We start from the raw sequence: 15,102 nt of genomic DNA, 5'->3' as shown, positions 1-15,102 counted from the left end.
CATGGAATAAAAATTATGGTTTGAGGGCCAAGAAGGAAAAAGTACACAGAGAATGGAAGAGATTGTTATGGTAACACTCATGATTATTGGAAACTGGCAAGTTTTATCATGCTTTCCAACCTTTATTTTAAACCCCAAACCTTCTATTCTCCTAGAGGAGATGGGAAGGGCCTAAAAGACAGAGCCTAACCCATATCAAATCCAACAACTGCTTTAAGAGGTGGTGCTGGAGGTTTTCAAACATGGTGCCTCAAGTGCTGAGGCAGCTATGAAGACTATGGTCCTGAGTTTGGAGCTGCAGAACCTGGACATGGTGGTGTACATTCATAATCCTCATACTACATCAAGGTGGGAAGTCAGGACTCGAGGCAGAAGGCTGGGGGCAGGATCCTAAGCAAGGTCATGGAAGGACACTGCTTACTGCCTTATGAAGAAGGAGGGGGGGAAGAGGGAGGAATAATGAGTTCAACAAACGATACATAGGTGTTTTATTGGGGAATAACTTGCACAGATAATAATAATCGCCACAGCCTTCCTGCTCCAGAGGATGCAGTCTCAGCCCTCCGATCCAATCTGAGAGAGAGTACGCCCAACTCAAGCTTCCCCACCTTCTGGTCACTATGCACCTGAAGCCACACCCAAAGGGGTGTGGCCACTAACACAAAAACACTGGCAAGATGCCACTACAACCTTAGTCTCCATCACTTTCTTTTACCCCCAGATCCTCCTAGCCAGGGGTGGCACTATTCCACATTAATCACCAACCAAGAACGTGCCCAACAGACATGCCCGCAGTCCAATCCAGCAGAGGCAACTTCCTAACGGTGGTTGCTCAACCCACGTGACCCTAGTTTGTGTCAAGTTGACAACGAGTCAACCAGAACAAGACATTTATTATCCCTAAACGAAAGTTCATCATCAGGTTACTCTGTATGTCCTCTAAGTGACCTTGAGCCTTCCACAAGATAACACTTAGAAATCCCTTCCTCAGCGATCCCCATGCTTACCTGAGAGTAAGACGTAAGATGCTTCCAGCGAACCTGGTGGCCACGTGTGGTATAGCACCAGTGTCAAGGGAAGAGCAAACAATCTTCCAGAACTCCCCAGCGGTCCCCCTCATCACTCAAGACTATGCACATAATCAGACGGCATGTCTATGCCTAACCAATCAATGACAAAAGTATCTAACCGCTATGGTTGGTTTATAGCTGCAATGAGGCACCACCACAGGGCGGAGGTCAGGGTTGGAGCCCGCCCACCGGCCCTGAAGAGTGAGATCACTTACTTGGGTGGATATCTGAACAGATCTGAGCCTCATTAAAAAGGAGGAAGGATGTGTGGGAAAAAAAAGGGGGGTATTAGGTGACCAAAAGTGTGTTCTAAGTAATCTCCCTAAAACATTACTTTTTCTTATCGAGGATGCATTCTAACCGCTACTAATTGAAGAGCAGCGTGGAGTTTTCTTCTTTGAGAATCTGCATTGATGCTGTCCTCTGTCCCTGTGAAATCTGAGGCCAACACAAGCAGCAGGAGGCTTTTGTAAGTACTTTCTAACTGGAGAAATGGCAGCCAAAGATTGAGTTCTTTTTCACTGTAGTCTTCTGACATTTAATTTTACTCTAGGAGGGAATAGGAATGGGAAGTTTGATCATTTCATGTAAGCTTAATGAGTCTCAAACACATAAACCTGTGAACTCTCTCTCTAAAGGAAAAGAAAAAAGTGTCCTTTTTGTGTTTATGTATCCTGTGGAACTCAGTTCTATAAATAGATGATGAGTTGAACCTCATTAATTCCTTCCAGACCTGATATAAACTTTTATGACGGCAAGAATTGAGGCTCCAAGCTAGAAATGGTCCGCATCATGGCAGCGTTCGTTAGCAACGAGTCCCTGGATCTTAGGATGCTTTCCTCTCTACAGTCAAAATCACAAACATCACCAGTATCAGAAACCCTCCAACTGCCATTCTAACATGCTTTAATGTCATAGGGTGAGCAGTTTGAGAGAAAAACACAGACCCCCAAGTCAGGCAAGAATGGTCTAGAGGAATTCCAGTCTTGATAAGGTCTCTGCTTCTATCTCCTCCCATCTAGACGGAGGGACACGCCTAAGAATAAACAGACCCAAAAGCCCCATCAGAGAGAGTATCATGAATTTTAACATGTTCAGAACACATGCACACAGAGTTTATGTGAGGTTTTGGGGGCGTTGAGAGCCTTCCTTGTCTTTACCGCCCTGTTCTCCCGTTTAATCGCCCCTGTAAGAGTTGCTTGACTGCTTTCCCCTCCTGTGATGGAGCACATTTGTGCAATGTCCTCTTTTTCATATCCCTTCAGTGCCTCTTCCCACCTCTGTATTCTGACTCCAGCCTCAGAGTTGGTTGTTGTGCCTAAAAAGCCCTTAGTGACCACGGTTACACAAAGGGTCGAAGTGACACCCCCAAACCTAAGTACTGCTGACTGACGATTGAATACCACAGGAATTGTCATAGCCACAGCTGCCATAGCTGTCCAAACAAAGATGTTTAGAAACCAGCAGCCATTGTGAAAGATAACACCCTGTTACAAATCAATATGCTATCCCTCGTTGAACGATATTCAGCCTGGTGTCCACACTACTGGCTGTATCAGGGTAACTTGGTATGTCCTGAACAGATTCTCAAGTGCTAATATTGACTTGTCACATAAAGGGAGTTAAAATACTGGAAGAGTGAGGAGAAAAGAAAAAATCCTGGGACTTGGGGGCTCTTTTTCCATCGTCCAATTATCTAAACCTGTTTCTAAATTCAGTAGTAGGGCAGCACAAGATGATGCTGCCTGTATCCGCATAGATCAGTTGCTAGTTGTAGTATGTAAACTGAGCTAAATGCTGCAGGAAAACATCACAGCCTGTGAAACAAATCTTCCTGAGTGTTGTTTTTTTTTTGTTTGTTTGTTTGGTTGGTTGGTTGGTCATTGTCATAGCTCTAGGAGGTGAGCGTAATTGCACCCCCATTTTATAAGTGAATAAATTTCATTTGAGATGCCGTGTGCCATCTTTGGGTTTACACGAGTAGCTGGTAAAAGGAAAAAACAGCCCTCAAGTCAAAATCGCAACTCCATCACTTGCTTTTCCATTGCTGTGACAAACTTCCATGGCCAAAAGCAACTGAAAAAAAAAGAAAAAGATTTTATTTTGGTTTATGGTTCTAGACGACTAGAGCCTGGAGGTCAGGACAGCCCAGCATGGTGGCTGGATCGGGAAGCTGGCTGATTACATTTTATCCACACACAGGAAACAAAGTAAGATCAGAGGATAAACCCTCAAAGCCTGCTCTCAGGGACAACGACATGCTTCCTCCACAAGGCTCCGCCTCCTAAAGGCTCCAGAACCTTCTCAGACAGTGCCACCCCTGGGAACCAAGTATTCACATGCAGGAGCCGATGGGGGACATTTCTTCTCCAAACCACCACACCTCTGCCCACGGTGCCTGAGAAGACAGACCTTGCTGCCTAAAACGGCAGCAAATGGCAGATGGCAGTTAGTTGTAATTAAGTGCTGCCCCGGGTCTGTGGAGCCAGCGTCTTTGCCGTCTCATCACATCTCTTTGCCTCAGAATGAGGTGACACACATGGTTCTGAGGAACAAGATAAAAGAAGAAATGCACCCGAAGACACTTGAGAAGTGCATTATATCCGGCTTGGTTGACTGAGGGAGAAGAGGGGACGCTCCCTTGCTGAGTTAAACCCTTCCTTGCTGTCACATTATGCAGCCCTCTGTGATTGAGAGTCAACCTCTACTAGAAGACTGTGACCCCTTTAAACAAAGGCTGCTGTCCGTTTTCAAAGCAACCCCTAGGGCATACTGCTCTGCTGTGTCCCGTTTTTTTTTAAGATGAATGTACCCACTACCCTTGGTCCTCAGCCAAAAACGTTGCCAATCTTTCTCCTTCCAATACTTGTACTGGAACTTGAGATAGGCCCCAGTCAAACATTGTCTCTGCCAAGAACTCTGGGCCAAGATGACAGCAGCTATGATTTTCAAGTCCTATGCAATGACATATCTCTAACAGCAATATTGGAGCGTGTGAGGGTTTATTTAACTGATCGGCTTTGCAGTGACCTCTCACGGCAGGGTTGAAAGGGTCCAGATAATTAGGGTCTCAAGCATTCAGAAGTGTCTGGGACCTCAAGCAAAAGGTAATCTACAGAATTATAAACTGTCAGGTTTGCAGCCCGGGATTATTTCAGCGTTCTGATCTATAAGTCTTCATTCTTCTGAGCCAGTGTAGCGCTATCAAGCAAATAACTCCACGGTGATGTGGAAGGGTGCAGCTTAGAGCTATTGTAGGGAGAACGCGGCGTTGAAACCACAGCCACGATAGGTTCCGTGGAGGGAAACTGTGGTTTCGAGAATTCCTGAGACTGCATTTGTGAGCATTATTATACAGCTGGATGTGGCCGTCAGGGAAGGGAGGGAAGCTCTGAGTCAGAGATGACTCCTCTCTGCCCATCACCCACCGTGACAATAGAACCGCTTTGCCCGCTTACTGCGGGGGGGGGGGGGGGGGGGACACATAGATGCTGCAGTTAAAATTCTTCAGCTATGGCGGCTCTACCCAAAAGACAATAGAGAGTTTTCCTGATTCATAGGAATTAGAGTTACTGAGGTGTGCCGCAATGACCTTCCACTCCAGCCTCAGGGTCTGATAGTTGAACGGAGGCCGACTATGCTATAACTTAGGAGGTAAAGTGAGCACACAACAGGGACTTGGCTTGGACGGGAGGAATAGTTTATTCCTGAGCAAGTCTATTTCATTGTCATAGAGAATACTTTTTAAAAAACATCATATTCAACCTGACGTCATTGCTATTTTTATCAGTGACTCTTGAGTTTATTGACACAAGATAATAATAAGGACACGGTAACCATGAAGGGTAAGAATATGTCTTATCAAAGAAATATGTGCATGTGCATTCACCAAGATACGTGCTTAAAGAGAGAGTGGGTATCACTTAACCTTCATTTGTCCTTAAATCCTGAGGGCCGTCTGCAACCTGGATGCCTGAGCTCCAATGGCTTGGACAAAGTTCTTTGCCTTCTTGGGAAAAGACAGACCACAGGGTGATGTGACTGAAGCCGTATTATGTGAATATTCCAAGATTTATACTTTTTAAGTTTGCCAAGTCCATTAGAAAATGCAAACTTAAAAACACACAGGTATAAAGAGGATGCAAACTCCAGGCTATCATTAGAATCCCAGGGCTGAGCATGGTGTCCAGATACAAGAGACATTCATGTATTTATTTTATTTATCATTCGAACAACTGAGTGGACAAGCAGCCAGACTCTATGCTTTCTAAAACTAACTGGACGTTGTCTCTCAAACCTGATCTCCTTACCATGTTTTCTTGCTATATCTGTTTCTTCAGGGGAAAAAAATGGAGGTAGATCTTATGATGTAGATGGTTATAGAGAATGTGGCCAAGCCACAAAGAAAGAAATGTCACTTTAGCGTATGGCCGTTTTTACTCTCTTTAACACACACCCTGCTAAGGCCAATAGCTTCAGAGAAAGTATATAGGATATTGGCTTCTCAGAAGATAGTATGTATTTTTTCACATGACTTAAAAAAAATCACTATATATCCTTAAACAGAGGAAGGCGATGGACCAACATAAATGTGTGTTTGAGAGAGGTGTGATGTCTACTCTCATGAAGTCCATTTGTGGGCCCAGGGTCTGTATCAGAAGTACAGGCCTTTCTTTAAGGTCCTGATAATAACACTTGGCATCAAATAAATTCTAAGTGATTGCTGATGCAAGACCTTCAAAGTCAAGTTGACTCCTAAGACTGTTTCCACAGTGTGATGCTAAGGCTGTGTGGTCAGCAGGGAAGAGGTTCTTGTTCTGTAAAATTAGAGTGCTCTGCATGGTATCTTCTAGCACCAGAGCTCAACATCTCCATCAAAGAATGGCTCTTCACGAGCACTTTTAACTAAGGGCGTAGCCTTTAAGCATTTATTACAATGGAGGCAAGGGGAAAAAAAAACCAATCACTTACCAAATGAGCCAAAGCAATGCCAGCAAACCGTCATTGTACCTAACAGGCAATGTGAAGCCGGGCATGGTGGCACACACCCGTCACCCCAGCACTTAGGAGTTCCTTACAACCTGAGCTACATGGTGAGAGTCTGTCTCAAAAAATAAAACACACATGTGTCAAACAAAACCATAATTCAAAGTCTCCCTTTAGTCATCACTTATCTGTCTTGGAAAGTAAGGACCAACCTACTCTGGATGAAGAAATACCGTTCTGAAGGCATCGTGGTGCCAGATACATAAGATCAGTAACATCTGGAATATTTTAGATACTTGATTACTGGTATATCAGTAAGGAGAATTAGAAAAGTCATGTATTGGACTAAAAACACAAATATCTGTAGACTGAAGCATCGTCTATAGAGGATAGTTATCATTTATTTTTATCTGTTTAGTTGTTCACTTGTTTTGGGTTGAGACAGGTTTCACTGTGTAGTTTAGTCCAGGCTGACCTCCGACTCCCACACCTCTCTTTCCAGCCTCCGGTTGTTGAGATTCCAGTCAGCTGCCATCACATCCATCTACAGGACCTCTCAATAGCGCTGTCCACTGGGAAATGGTTAGACGTTGCCTACATGGAGAAGAAGTTTGCATTTCTAGGTAGAGGAAGAGGATGACTGATGAGCGAGAGTCACATCTGTGTCCACCCATATCAGCAAGCATACTGGGGTCCTGTGTCCTACGTCATCATTCCCTGGCTGCCCCACACGTGAGAAGGAGTTCCAGAGATTGTTTTCAGTCCACAGCCTGTACAACTTAACTCTTCCTTTGAGTAGTTTGGTGTGTGTGTGTGTAAGAGAGAGAGTATATGAGTATGTATGTGTGTGTGTGTGTGTGTGTGAGAGAGAGAGAGGGGGGGAGTTGTATATGTGTGTGAGACTGTGTCTATGTATGTGTGCATGTGAGTATGTGTGTGTGAGAGAGAGGAATGTGTGTATGTGTGTGTGTGTGTGGATGTGTGAGTGTGTATGTGTGTGTATGTGAGTGTGTGAGTATGTGTATAAGTGTGTGTGAGTGTGAGTGTATGTGACTGTGTGTGATATGTGTGAGTGTGTGTGTGATATGTGTGTGAGTGTGTGTAATGTGTGTATGAATGTGAGCGTATGTGTGTGTAAGGTATGTGTAAGTGTGAGTGTATGTGTGTGATGTGTGTATGAGTGTGAGCGTGTGTGTAAGGTATGTGTAAGTGTGAGTGTGTGATATGTGTGAGTGTGTGTGCGTAATGTGTGTATGTCTGTGAGTGTATGTGTGTAATGTGTGTATGTGTGTGAGTGTGAGTGTATGTGTGTAATGTGTGTGTATGAGTGTGAGTGTATGTGTGTGTAATGTATGTATAAGTGTGAGTGTGTGTGATGTGTGTGAGTGTTTGTATATGTGTGTGTGAGTGTGTGTGTGTGTGTGTGTGTGTAAGACTTTCCATTGGGCAAGGGAAAGTGTGATGATGAGGAGGGCAGATGACTCCCTGTTGACAAAACAGGTCCTTCCTTTACTTTCCTCCATCCCTCACCTCTCTCCTTCCTCCTGCCTCCCTCTTCATTTGTCTTGTTTGTTTGCGGCCTTGTTTTATAGACGTCGGAGCTGGAGTGGTTTCTCCGCTCTCAAGAGCCAGCGGCTTCCGTGAATGAACCTGGAGCCGAGGCGTCAACACCACCTGCACTGCTCCCAGAATGCCTAGGTTAGATCTCATGCAGCTCTCCTCCCCTCCCGATGCAAGAAACTGCAGCCCCAAGAAAATAAAAACCCATGGAGAGATAGCTCGGCTATTAGAGGATAGGCTCACAACCAAAACATCAAAAACCAGTGGGTCATTATCACAAGCTCTCCCTCCCCATCCGAGGACAGGAAACTGGACCTCCAGTGGTTCTGAATGAACTAAGAGTCAAACGTGTCTCTCAGAAATAGGAACCAGATGTAAGCAATTGAGAATCCAGGCCGCTCGCTCTTCTGCCTCCAATTTATTTTTAGGAGAAATGTGACTGGGGCCTTTCAGTGCCATAATTAACTCTCAAGGATTGCCATCAATCTCGTCGTATAAGACAGGGCAAAAGAAAAAAAAAAAAAAACTTCCTTGCATATAAGGTCAGAGTGGAAAACCGTGACTTTGTTTTTAAAGGGGTGAGGGAGGGATGTTTAACACTTTTTTGTTCTCTCGGTTCGACCTGAGTAACGACGACTCAGTTCTCAAATGCAATCCATCTCTAGATAATAGTGGCTGTTTATAGACTAGGGGTGTATCAAACTCCACACAGCTTGGCAGTATTACAGCCTAATATAATATTTGCCTTTCGTGTTTTGGGTGTGTAACAAGAGGACCTACGGTGTTGTTAGCTAAAACCAACCCAAAGTATTAGCGCTTGGACATGAACATGGCCCGCTCCTGCCAGGGGGGATACAAGCGCCTTCTTTGAGCCGCCAGATGAAATCATAAATTATGTCCGCAGCCCCAACAACAGACCTTGAGATACTTTGCACTACTTAGCAGACAGGCTAACTCTCGTCTGTCTAATCTTAGAGATCCGCTCAATCCTGTCCACACCACACCGGTCCTCCATCCTCCCTGGGTTCAGAGTCTCTGGTTTTACCACACGGGGATTGGAACGAGATGAGGGAAATGTGTGGCTGAGAAGCCCGAGTATTAGAGACCAAAAAGCACACTCCGGCGTACTTGACACTGAACCCTTTCTGAGACATGGGAGTTTTGGAACTCTGTCGACCACACTGGAGTTCTTCCTCTGTGTAGCGCCATCACGGGCTTTTAAAGACCAGTTTAGCCACTACAGACATGGATACTTTTGCCTATTAAGAAAACAGCCATGTCTATAGGACCAAAATAAATAAATAAATAAATAAATAAATAAATAAATAAATAAATGAAAGAAAGAAAGAAAGAAAAAGTAAAAAAAAAAAAAAAAGATATTTTCCTTGGTTAAAATTTTTTTAGCATTAAATATTCCCACCTAAAAGTTGATTTGCTTTTGCTTTTTCCGAGGATCAAACCCAGAGCCTCGAATGTGCCAAGCAAACCATGTACCGCCGAGCTACACTCCCACAGCCCCGCATTACCAGCCCCAGTGCACTATGAGGCATCAAGAATTCACTTAACTACTTCCCAGTTGCCGATCTCTATGGAGAGAAAGACAAAGGAGATGATGAAGGGATGAAATGCCATGCACTGGCTTAGAGTGTGTGTACATGCATGGACATGTGTGTGTGTGTGTGTGTGTGTGTGTGTGTGTGTGTGTGAGGCTGACAGCTGCGTTTCTCACTTTCTAACGCATCTCAACTGGTCCAGAGATCACTCAGACAGAGAGTCTATCCAGCCAGCTTACTTGGATGATGCTGCTTCAGCCTTCCGCGTGCTAGTCTTCGGAGGGGGGGGGGCACTGTACCCAGAAGGCACTCACATGAGTATTGAAGGCCAGCACTCTTGCCTTTCAAAGCTTGCTTTAGCCATGGAGACATCTCCCCAAACTGTTTGCCATAATTCAAAAACTAATGCTTCTGAAAGCCTTTAGAACTGGATCAAAGATTTTGGACAATGTCTAAAATAATAAGTGTGCTTTCATCTCTCAAAAGTGAGCAGGGTGAGAACACAGAACGGTGAGTCAGTGTGATTCCAGAAACTCCCTTGGAGAAGCTGCACTGGGCACACGCACTGGGTATGCTGGAGAGGGGAGCAGAGCCCAGGAGATGAGGCTCTGCCATTCATATGTTTGCTTTGAATGGTTCCTTTCTGCAAAGCGGAAGACACACAAACAAGCTGGAGTCGAACTCTCCGGTAAGTGTGGTTTTAATTTAATAGATAAAAGAATGAGACCTCAGAACTAAGTTAACAGCTTGTCCTAAAAAAAAATAAACTAAAGCCTAAGAGCATACAGCAATGGCAGGCATGTTTTTAGCATGAACGAGGCCTTGAGGTGCTGAGGTGCCAAAAATACAAAAAGAAAAGGAGTTAACAAAAACATAATGGGAAGGAGAAAGGAAAATGGAAGTTACCAAAAGCGGGTGTAAAACCAAAAATAGGGTCAGGGCCAGCCTGCTCTACAGAGAGACTCCTGGGACAGCTGAGGCTAGACAGAGAGACCCTGACTCAAAAAGGATGTGGGAGAGGCTGGGTTTAAAAAGTGCTCACTGTGTAGATGTGAAGATGATTCAGATCCCACACAAAGAGTCAGCCATAGCAGAGCTCCTGCAACCCCAGGGAAACATTCAAATCCTCAGGGCTCCCTGACAGCCAGCCCGGCCTAATCTGTGAGTCTCAGGCCTCAGTGAGAGGTCCTATCCCCAAAAATAAGATGGATGGCACCTGAGGAACAGCACCTAAAGGTGACCATTAGCCTCTGCATGCACATGCCCACACATGTGTATACACACACACACACACACACACACACACACACACAAACACGCAAGCACACACAGGTGCATGCACACACATTAAAAAGAAGGAACACCCTACATTGTATGAACAGTAAAGTATAAAGTAATGAAAGCCACTTATATCATTCATCTTTCACAGAAAGATGAAGATTCTCATGGGGAATGTACCAGAAGAATTCACAGGCCAGGGCCTGGAGGCTTGGCTCAGTCTGTAAAATGTGAGCCTTGCAAGCAGAGGGGCCTGAGTTGGATCCTGGGCACAAATATAAAAAGCCAAGCTCAGTGAGTGTGTGCGATCACCACACTGGTCTTTCCTCTAAGGAGAGGAGTGGAATTCCTGTGCACACATGTACACAGAAGATAGAATTCAAGCTGGAGAGAGCTCTGTAAGTAAATCACTTGCTGTGCAAGACTGAGAACCCAAGTCTAAATTCCCAGATCCGATAGAAACCTGGAACTTTCTGCAAACCCAGGGCTTTCTATATAACAAGACTGGAAGGCAGGCAGAAGAATCCCCAGAAACTCATGGACCAGCCAGCACAGTGTGCACAGACCAGTGGCAACCAATAAGACCCTGCTTCAAGCAAGGCAAAAGGCAGGGGCCAACCATGAAGCTATGCTCCGACCTCACACACACTCACTCCATGGCATGCACACCCCTACATTCACACAGACTAAAGTGTATATGCACACATGTACAAATGCTCACAGAGACCGTAAAAATAAAAATTCCTGGAAGAAGGTTAACCTTCTAAATTGCATAACAATAATAAAATACACCATGTTTTCTCTTTGTCCTCATCACTAGGTCTGGGAGATGAAACACGGGTCCTCAGGTTATGGCAGCAGGTGCTTTTTACACCGAGCCATCTCACCGACCCCTGAATCATGACTAGAAAGGGGATAAAAGCATTAAGACATGTATCCTGAGCTCATGTCTTGTACGGAAGGTCCTCTCATGGACTGGATGCTCATATCTATAGTCCACAGATAAAAGTACAGAATCCAAATATGAGTAACCAGTGCATACGGTATGGTTTTTGCAATATACAATCTATTATTTAGATGGGAATGAATCTTTAATAATAAGGGAAACGAAGACAAAAGTGTGGGATGTGACAATAAATTTAAAAGCCAAGATATTCTTTGTCGTGTATAAGGACTTAATTCTGGTTTAACTTAAGAGTCTCTGTGGACACAGTGCAGAATGGAACTGAAAGCAATCCCCCATAGTAACGTGTTCCCTCTACTGACAAGAGAGGGAACCAGAGCCTTGGGGACTCCAATGATTGAGGAAAATGACCCTCTGGTCAGTAATGCCTACGCCATCCGTCATCCTCAGGAAATGACCAACTCCGGGACTCAGTTTCCACCCCTCTAAAAGGGAGAGTTGTGGACGAATCACACAGCGCAAATACAATGGTCAGGTGGGGGGGTGCTTCCCACATATAGCAAGATCACTGGAATGGGTCTAATTTTCTAGCCAAGGGCGGATCAGGGAAGACAGAAAGGGGGGGGGGGTGCTAAGGTAGCCAAGGTTGCCTGGAGATTAAGGAGCTGCCTGGGAGGCGGGGAGCAGTCAGCTTCGGGAAGGAGCTGGACAGATACTCCAAAATTTGGGGCCAGAGAAGTTTGACCATGTGCCCTGGGAATGGTGTCTGAGTGAGCAACCTCGGAGACTCTGAATGTCCGCTCCACAGGTGCTGGCAATGCCCCAGCTGTGCTCTGGGGCTCAGGGCTGGCTGGGATTGCCCACATGCTCGTCAAGGAGTCCTAACCACCATGGACAGCTCACAGCTGCCCCAGCCAGCTTTGCTCAGCTCGCTGACTCCAAGGGATCCACCCGTAGGGTGGATTCCACACCCAAAAAGTGTGTTCCACGCCACACCCCTCTTCCATCACCAACAGACAGGCAAGTGGCATGCAAATGGCTGCAGGACTGAAAAGCCCCTTCGTTGCCTGCTCTTTTCAGGAGCTGCTGGAGTTTAGCCATCAGACAGGGACCTCTGGCACAGAGGACCTCCGACCACGCCTGCATCTCCTCCACTCTCCCTCATGGCCCCTCACCCGCCTTGGCTGCACAGTGTGTGTTAAATGACATAAAGCAGGAGGCCCTAGACCTCTGGCAATGGTGAGCTTTAATGAACCCGGGAGGGTAGCAGGAAGGAGCCCCTGGGCTGGCAGAAAGGGATCAACACACACACACACACACACACACACACACACACACACTTTTCTCAACCCCAGACTATCAGGAATTCACCTCACTATCTCCCTGGGATTTATCCTGGAGCAAGACAGCCCAGCTCAGAGAGTTTGGAGAATAGCCTGAGCCCTTGCCCCTGGGTCACACTGTCCCCCAAGTCTACTCTGGCAAGAACAGAGGGCCAATCATCAATCATGCATTGGGCTAGTGAATCTGGAAAGGCTGTTACACCACCAGGCACCCAGCATTCCCCGCCCCCTTGCAAGACAGAATGGAGAGAGAACGTCTGTTACTCTGCTCTCAGCAAAACTTTGGCCATGGGGAGTCTAGAAGCTTAGGAAGGACAGCCAAGAGAGCTGTGAGCCTTAGGCAAATGCAGGCAAGAGGACCCAGCTCTATGGCTTCCACAGCCTTCCTTTTAGTCCTGAGATCCAAGCTTCCTCCTCCCCGGGAGGAGCACGATGCTACTTTGGGCTGTAACGACGCTCCCCCACATCGAGCCTCTGCCTAAGGTGCTTTCCCTGGCCTCCTCTTGCTATATCTGTCCCACAAAGGCACAAGATGTCAGGGAGGGGGCCATGCTCTGCCATGGCCATAGTTCTGACAAACATTCCAGGAAAAGCAGGCAGGCCCCACAGCCATACCAGCTAAAAGCAGAGCAGGTGCAAGGCCCCACCTACCTGCCCACCTGCCCGTACCTGGAAGTCTTCCTCCTGACATGCCCAGAGGACAGGAACAGAGGCTGGGATAGGGGAATAAACGTTTCTGAGGTCCCAGCATCACCTGGGGGTGAGGCCTTCTAAGCGGCACAGTGGGGCACCAGGTTCATATGGAACTGGGCCACAGCTACAAGTTTCAATGGCATGGCAAGAGATGCTCTGACTGTGGGCTGTCCTTTGAACAAGGGTGTCTTCGAAGCCTCTTTGTGGTCACATGCAAGTCCAGAGCTGTTTGCTCAGGAGAGCCAAGAATTTGACTCAGCAAAGGGCTTCGTGAGCAACAGCCCAAATAATAAACTCACTCTCTCTGTCTGTCTGTCTGTCTGTCTCTCTCTCTCTCTCTCTCTCTCTCTCTGTGTGTGTGTGTGTGTGTGTGTGTGGTGTCTCCCTCTCTCCTTCCCTCTCTGTCTGTGTGTCTGTCTCTCTGCCTGTCTCTGTCTGCCTTCATCCCTTCATCCCTCCCTCCTCTCTCTGTCTGTCTGTCTGTCTGACTGACTGACTCTGTCTCCCTCCCTCCTCTTCTCCCCTCTCCTCCTTCCTCAGACATGTCTTGCTAGCACGGGTATGAAGGCACACAAGTGTGGAACCTTGGGGCCCATTTCCCTAAGACCTTTTCATCTCACATCATCTCAGGCTCCACCTGGGAGTGTGTCTGGATGGACAGGTGTCTCCTGGATGGGTTTCCAGGTCCTGATTGGAGAAAGCAGAGATTGTCCTTGTGGCATCTACTTTTCTAAGAAGAGGAGGGTCACAGAGGCCCGGCACGCTCACCGTTCAGCCCCTCCCCAGAGCAGCCTTCCAGGTATTAGCAGAGTGTCATCTTTGCCTAACCACAAACCAATCCTGAGCAAGTGCTTCCTCCCCTATGGATGCGCAAACCTCATATTCCCTTTCCTCTCGGCAACCTTGACGTCATCTGACTCTGGCCTCCTCCTGCTTCCTCAGCAAGCTTGTCATCAGAGCTGTGACCCCAGGGAACCAAGTGAGGTCCCTTATCAAAGTGGTAACGTCTCATAATCAATAGCACAGCGGCCAGAGGAAAGAAAGGATGTGTGTGTGTGTGTGTGTGTGTGTGTGTGTGTGCGTGTGTTTAGTTTTGTGGGTTTTAGAGACCCGCCTTGGAAATACTGGCAGACAGGGCAGACAGACGTGATATCTGGTTGCTAATCCTAAATCTGAGTGCATGACTCAAACAGGTATCTAATATTCTTTGCTTATTGTTTAACCCAAAAAGGAAAGACAGAGGAAGCAAAGACATAGTACAAAGGCAACTTTGAGTTTTCTGTTTGTTTTTTTCCAGAGAGGAAACATGAAAGGTAATACCTATAAACTGGCCACCAGTGTGAACTTAAGGGATTGGGGAACCCCCTTTAAGAGCTGGCTTTGGAAAATTACCACTGAGAGTGGGAAGGGGGGCCTAGAGACTGCTCTTGAGCTGGGAAGGGGGGGCCTAGAGACTGCTCTTGAGCTGGGAAGGGGGGCCTAGAGGCTGCTCTTGAGCTGGGAAGGGGGGCCTAGAGACTGCTCTTGAGCTGGGAAGGGGGGCCTAGAGGCTGCTCTTGAGCTGGGAAGGGGGGCCTAGAGACTGCTCTTGGAGCTGGATGCTCCCATAAGTGTGGACCAGCAGGGACCTCCTGTATACCATGTTGCATTTGTGTAACAGGAGGCAAACCTCTCACTTGGTCAGGTGCAGGCATGTGACCTGTTCATAAGGTTAG

This window comes from Phodopus roborovskii, unplaced genomic scaffold (assembly GCF_943737965.1).
Source record: "Phodopus roborovskii unplaced genomic scaffold, PHOROB, whole genome shotgun sequence".
In the NCBI taxonomy this organism is placed as follows: domain Eukaryota; kingdom Metazoa; phylum Chordata; class Mammalia; order Rodentia; family Cricetidae; genus Phodopus; species Phodopus roborovskii.
Note: the sequence above shows the minus strand (reverse complement) of the source record.